Source organism: Balaenoptera physalus (assembly GCF_965194825.1).
Source record: "Balaenoptera physalus genome assembly, chromosome: 1".
Lineage (NCBI taxonomy): Eukaryota > Metazoa > Chordata > Mammalia > Artiodactyla > Balaenopteridae > Balaenoptera > Balaenoptera physalus.
Genome location: NC_138882.1, coordinates 166,980,823 through 166,986,822, shown reverse-complemented (window position 1 = coordinate 166,986,822; position 6,000 = coordinate 166,980,823).

The window sequence follows — 6,000 nt, the reverse complement described above, 5'->3', positions numbered from 1 at the left end:
TCATTGCCCTTGAGGGCAACTACTGAGCGATCTTACTGGGCCAGACACGCAGTCACAGGAGGAGCAAGCGTCAGGTGCCATAGGCTGAGTCCCTAAGTGTCCAGGGGGTTTGGGGGAGAGGAAGCAGCCGGGCAGAGCTGGTTTTCTCCAGGAAGCCTTCCAGTGGAGGTGATTTCAGAGGTGGGAAAGGACATGGGGGAGTAGGATGAAGACGAGTGGTCCATGCCAGGCTCAGAGGGGACAGAGAAGCTGTGGGTGATGGGGACAGCTGACTTGTTTCAAGGGCAGTTTGGGATGTGGCCCCAGTACAGGGCTCCCCGCTCCCCCCTATGTGTGTGGCCCAGAGTAGGCCCCCGGCAAACCTGGCTGAGTGCTGAGATGGAGGATGGGGACCCCCAGGAGCTGGTTTATTAGAAGGATCGCTGGCAGTGAGGAGGGGGAGCTGAAGGCTGATAGAGAGGGTCGGACCCCTGCCTTTCTGCTTGTGCTTCATTAGTCTCCAGCTCCACCATACTGCTGATGTCCCTGCAGCACTGGGACAGCCAGAGGTGTTCACCACTAGGCCCCAAACTTTCCCATGGCTCCTGTGGTCTGATGGCCGGATGGGGTCCAGGAAATCCAGCACCAGCCACTGCTGTTAGTGGTAGCATGGGGCCTGAGAAATCCAGCTTAGGATCGGGAGTCCCTTTGGGCCCAACCCCGGTACTTAGGACGCAGAAGTTTTCCAACAGGTGACATGGGGGACGAAACAATCAGAGAGGTCATTGCCTGGGGCAGAGATTGGATGCTCCAGGGCTGGCCAAAAGGGGAGAAGGAAACGAGCTGGTGTCAGAGTGGATCTGAGCAGGAAGGCCGCTGTGAGCCACTACCCTGCAGAAAGGGTATGAGGCGGAATCTGGGAAAGGGGGTAGAACAAGGGGGGAACTTCAGCCCTGGGACTTCCCCAGAGAAATATGGGGGCAGGGATACCATAAGAGCTGTTACCCTTCTGGTTGGAATTTTCCATAATATAAAGCTTTTTGGAAAGAAGGAGTGCACAGTCGTTTGGCTACAATCACTAAGGTGTTATTGCTGGGCCCCGAGACCTTCCATAAGCCTCCAGAGTGTCCTGGGGCAACTCCCCTGTAGTATCTTGGTAGCCTGTCTGCCCCAGACGGGGTTCAAGTCCCTCCTCTGGACCTGGATCTTGAAAAGTGTCTCCTTGGCACAGAGAAGGCCTTCCTAAGCAAGGTACACAGCTCAGAAGCTGTAAAGGAAAACACCGTGAGGTTTTTACCTCATAAAAGTAAAAATCTCCTATAAAACAAATGACATCATCAACAAAATTAAAAGATAAGCAACAGACTGAGAGTTGAAGGGGAAAAAAGAAAATAGTCTCAACATTCCCTCCAAACGTCTCAGTATTAGGAGGGAAGGCAGGAGGAATGATTTCTCTGAGGCTGGGTCTTGGTGCTGGTGTCTACCCAGTGGGCTTGACTCTGACAAAATTTTATCAGCCAGAGATGAGATCACCCTTTCTAAGAGGACTGCATCGAAAGGGAAGAGTCTGTAGTTCATTTTCATGGCCCATTAAATAGATTCGTGGGTGGGCCAGTAGCCTGACACACCTCACATGAGGCCCCAGGCCACGAACCACACAAGCTCCCCCTAGTTCTAGTTGAGGTTTTGAGCTGTCTGTCTCCTCCCCCAGCCCTGATCCTAACCAGTCGGTTCCCCACAACCAGCAGAGCATGAATGGCGCCACCCCCATTCCCTGCCCCAGTCTCCTAGCTTGCAGGAGGCAAGGAGGACGGGAGAGCTGCGACTGGGTCTCTGCTGGGGATGCTAACGGGCAGGATAAGGGGCTGCAGCAAGATCTTCATGTTCATGGTAATTTGCATGGGTCAAGGTACCAGAGGCATCCAGCCTCTCACCTGGCTCAGGTGTACTAACAGCCGAAGTCTGGGGCCAGTGATGGATCCAGGGGAACCTCCCCCATAACCATCCTGCCAAGTGGCCGCTGATACCCTTAAGGTTATGAGCGCCCGAGGAGTACCACAGGGTGTCCTCTAGGGAGGCCAAAGAGCTTAAGAAGCAGAGATGTGACAACCGTGGATTCCACTCAGGTGAGATCTAGAACGATGGGTGGGTGAGGTCTCAAAACATGGAAGGGTGATGGGCCCACTCACGTGATGGGCAGCCTGAGACCGAGGTCAGTTCTATGTCCAGCAAGTTCTGGGCTTTCAAACATGTTGAAACAGGTTCAGGAATGAGGATGCTTTGTCCTGAGGGACTTGTTTACAGGCCACAGAAGTGAGCCCCAGGGTGAATGGGACCCTTGAAAGAGTGGGAGTTTCAGAGGTGGTGAGGAACAGCAGCTTTTCACCACGTGGTGCCTAGGCCCTTGTCTGCACCTTCCTTCTAGGGGGAGGAAGGAACAGTGGGCTGATCAGGCCCCTGGCTGAGAGTGGGGGTCAAAGGGAAGAACAGGGGGCCTGGCTGGAAGGAGCAGGGCCCTCCCCAAGGCTCCTCTGTGTTGTAGTGGGGACTGGGGTAGGCAGACTCACTAATGAGAAACTGCCACGGGCAGTGGGAACCATCAGAAAGACCTGGTTGCCTGCAAATACTGCCGTTTGCCCTTCTGAGTCCCGCAGGATGGTTTTGACCACCTGAAGAGGGACAGAACTTTAGTTAGTAGGGCTTGGTTTTTCCGGTCCAAGAAGGCAGAGGATGTCAAGGACCAACGGGAAACCTGACTTCTGCTGGAGGAAGCCTGCATGAGAAGCTCATCAGAGATCCTTCCAGGAGCTGAACCTCAGAAGTTAATGTACTTACATTTCTTGCCTGTGAGAGTTAAAACTTCTCGGCTGGGATTGATCAATTTCCTACAACACCTGGGCTTGTCCTTCTGGGTGGGGATCAGAAGGCACCCCAGTGGCCTCAGGGGTGTGAGCGAGGCATCCGTCAGCATGTGGGTTCCCTGCTGGAACTGACTTGAACTGGGAGATTTTCGAAGGCCGCTGACTGTGAGAAATGCTTTTCCAGCTGGAATACCGAAGTCCAGGGCCCCTATTTCCATCTACATGGCAACTGGGAAAGCGTATTTGTTTGTTTTGGGGGCTTAAACACGAGAGAACTTTCTCTGTCACGTAGAGGTGCAGGGCTGGGGAGGGGCTCTGGGGTCTTCATGGAACAGGAGTCTTACACCTTATTGCTCCCCATCCCCAGGGAGCGGCTCTTTCCCTCATGGTCCAAGATGGCAGATCCATGTTTTAGGAAACAGATTGGAGGATGGGGTGATGGGCTGCAAAGGGCAAGCTCCAGCTTTCTTTCAAGGAAAGTCCCAGAAGCTGCCACACCACACTTCAGAGCATGGGCATAGTGACACGCCAGACCTACCTGCAAGGGAGGCTGGGCCATGTGGGTTTTATTTTGCGGAGGAAGGGACATGTGTCAACTGGAGGTGGTGGTTAATGGAACCTGTATACGTAGGTGGAGACATCTCGACTTGAGCAAAAGGACAGTGGAACCAACTGATAGCATTTTTGATTCATGTCATGTTCATATATGGCTTGCTATGTTCCAGTCACTATTCTAACTGTTTCACACGTACTAACTCGTTTAATCTTTACGAGAATTGATGAGGCAGCTACTAGCAATATCCCTGTTTTATAGATGAACAACAGAGGTTAAGTAACCAGCTTGGGGTTATCCAGAAAGTGGCTGAGCCAGGATGAGAACCCAGGCAGCCTAGCTTTAAAGTTCGTGCTCTCAGCTCCTGTGCTATTCTGTATGTCACCGGCATGGGGCTGCTGCCATGGGATTCCCCTCCTGCTGCCCTTTACTTGGGGGTGGGGTGGCTTAGCAGGGCCACCAACCTCAGGAGTAAGTTAAAGGTTGGAGCAAGCTGGCTGCAGGTACCGTTTGCTGCGTCCTAAACAGGACAAGCCCTGGGTGATGCTGGGCCCTCCTCAGCACTCAGCGTTGCCTCAGCTCAAACCTGGGGCTGGAAGCATAAAGCAGCCCAGCGCTGGAAGCTGCCTCTAATCCCACGGCGGGGAGGCGGGATTTTGCCATTGTTCAAGGGGCGGGTCGGGGCGAGCCACAGAAAAAGCGACAGACTGCCCCGGGGATGAGAAAGTTCCCCTGTGCAGCTCAGGTGGGTGAGGACCATCATGGCAGACAATGGGGGAACCCGTAGATTAAACCTGAGGACCATGACCCCAAGCCCCTAGGGAGCAAGAGGTGAGGACCGGCCAGCAAGAGTCAGGTGTGCTTTGAGGGTGGTGACTTCTCAGGCGGGGCATCTGATTCTGGCCCTCTTTGAGAATTACTCACCGAGGGGCTTGGGGAAAATGAGGGAACTGGCATCTTTCCACACAGTTTAGGACCCGGGGGCGTGCAGAGGTTGTCACAGGTGGCCCAGGCCATTGGGATAAGAGAAAAGCATGGACTTGAGAGATTTCAAGGAGGGAGAATTAAGAGGATTTGGACACTGATTGGATGTGACCAGGGACATGTGACACAGGACACATTTTCTTTCCAATGGGAGGAGGAAATAACGATGATCCCAAGCGTGACGCGAGCGGCCACACCCTATGGGGGCTTTCTGAGGGCAAGTCCCCACACTGCAGACCATGCCATGGTTCAGAGGAGGCATCCAGGGAGAGGCAAGGGATGAGCAGGCTGTGCCGGAGGTCAGTGGGGCCGTGGAGGCTGCCCCCCGCCCTCTTTCAGGCTGCCAGATCCCTGGAGTCAGGGGGCATGTTGGGGTGCCCAGAGGAGCCCCACACCAGGTGGGAGGGTGTGAGGGAGTCCTGGGAGCTCTGGGGCCCCAGTCTGCTAAGGGCAAAGTCTCCCACTCAAGTCCTAGCCTAAGGACAGAGGCCTCAGCAGGCCACAGGCCTATCCATCAGGCCACAGTCCTGTCCATCAGGCCAGTCCTGGAAGCTCTCCAGGGTCCTGGGACACCCTGACCCAGGCTCCTCGGTCACAGAGACCAGACCTGCTGGTCTGACAGCCGTGAGCCTCTGCTTCCTGGCCTGAGGATATGCTGGTCACTTACTCCTGCCCTCGCTCAAACCCTGGTCTGATGGACATCGGTGCCCCCTCTTCCTGCCCAGCTTCGGAGTTCACTGCTGGGCTTGCCTGCCATTCCTGGGAAAGAGGAATTACCAGCAGGTCTCAAAACAGCACGGCTTCCTCCTGGACATGAGAAAGCAGAAATCAGAAGTGGCACCGTTGGGCTGTGAGCCCTAAGCTCAGGATACAGACCTAGGCACCCCCTCCTCATCCCATTTCACAGACTGGGAAACACAGAAGCCCAGAGAGGGGATGACATTTACAGTCACTGGGCAGAGCTGGGAATAAGCCAGTCCACTTGCCTGGTCCTTGGAGGAAATGAGTCTCACCAGGTTAATGAGAGTCATGATGGAGAGTCACTTCCAGAGCCCCCAGCTGCACCCCAAGCTCCCCAGGCTCTTTCTCACCTGCAGACCTTGGCTTGTGCGTCCCTGTCTAGCCTGCCTCCCAAGCCCACCCCACTGCAGGTTCTGCTTTCAGCCACTTCACACCAATGAGACTGTGGCTCCCCCAAGGCGGGAACTGGATTCCCTCTTCCCTGAGACCCAAGTCCACAGCAAAGCCTTGCAAACTTGAAGAATATTCCTTTCCCAGGGCTGGGCCCAGCTGCTGGGGCTTGGAGGGAAATGTGCCATTTAGAGGTTGGAGCTGTCTCTGCTGTAACGCCCAACTTGGAGAGCTGTGCCCTGGTCACCACCTTCTTCTCAGCCAGGAGATCTGGGTGGGCCCTGAGGCAGGAAGAAGAACCCAGGGACCCAGTCTGGGTCAGTTCTCCAAAGCTGGTGCCCAAGAGGGCTGCAGAAGCCCCTCTCCTCGCTCCAGCACATCTCTTGTGTCTTTCCCATAATGGCCAGCAGGTGACACCATAACCCCAGCTTTGCCCACCTCATGTGGCTTTGTAATTCTCCTCTATGCTGGGGGCAGGGCTGCAGCCCAGGA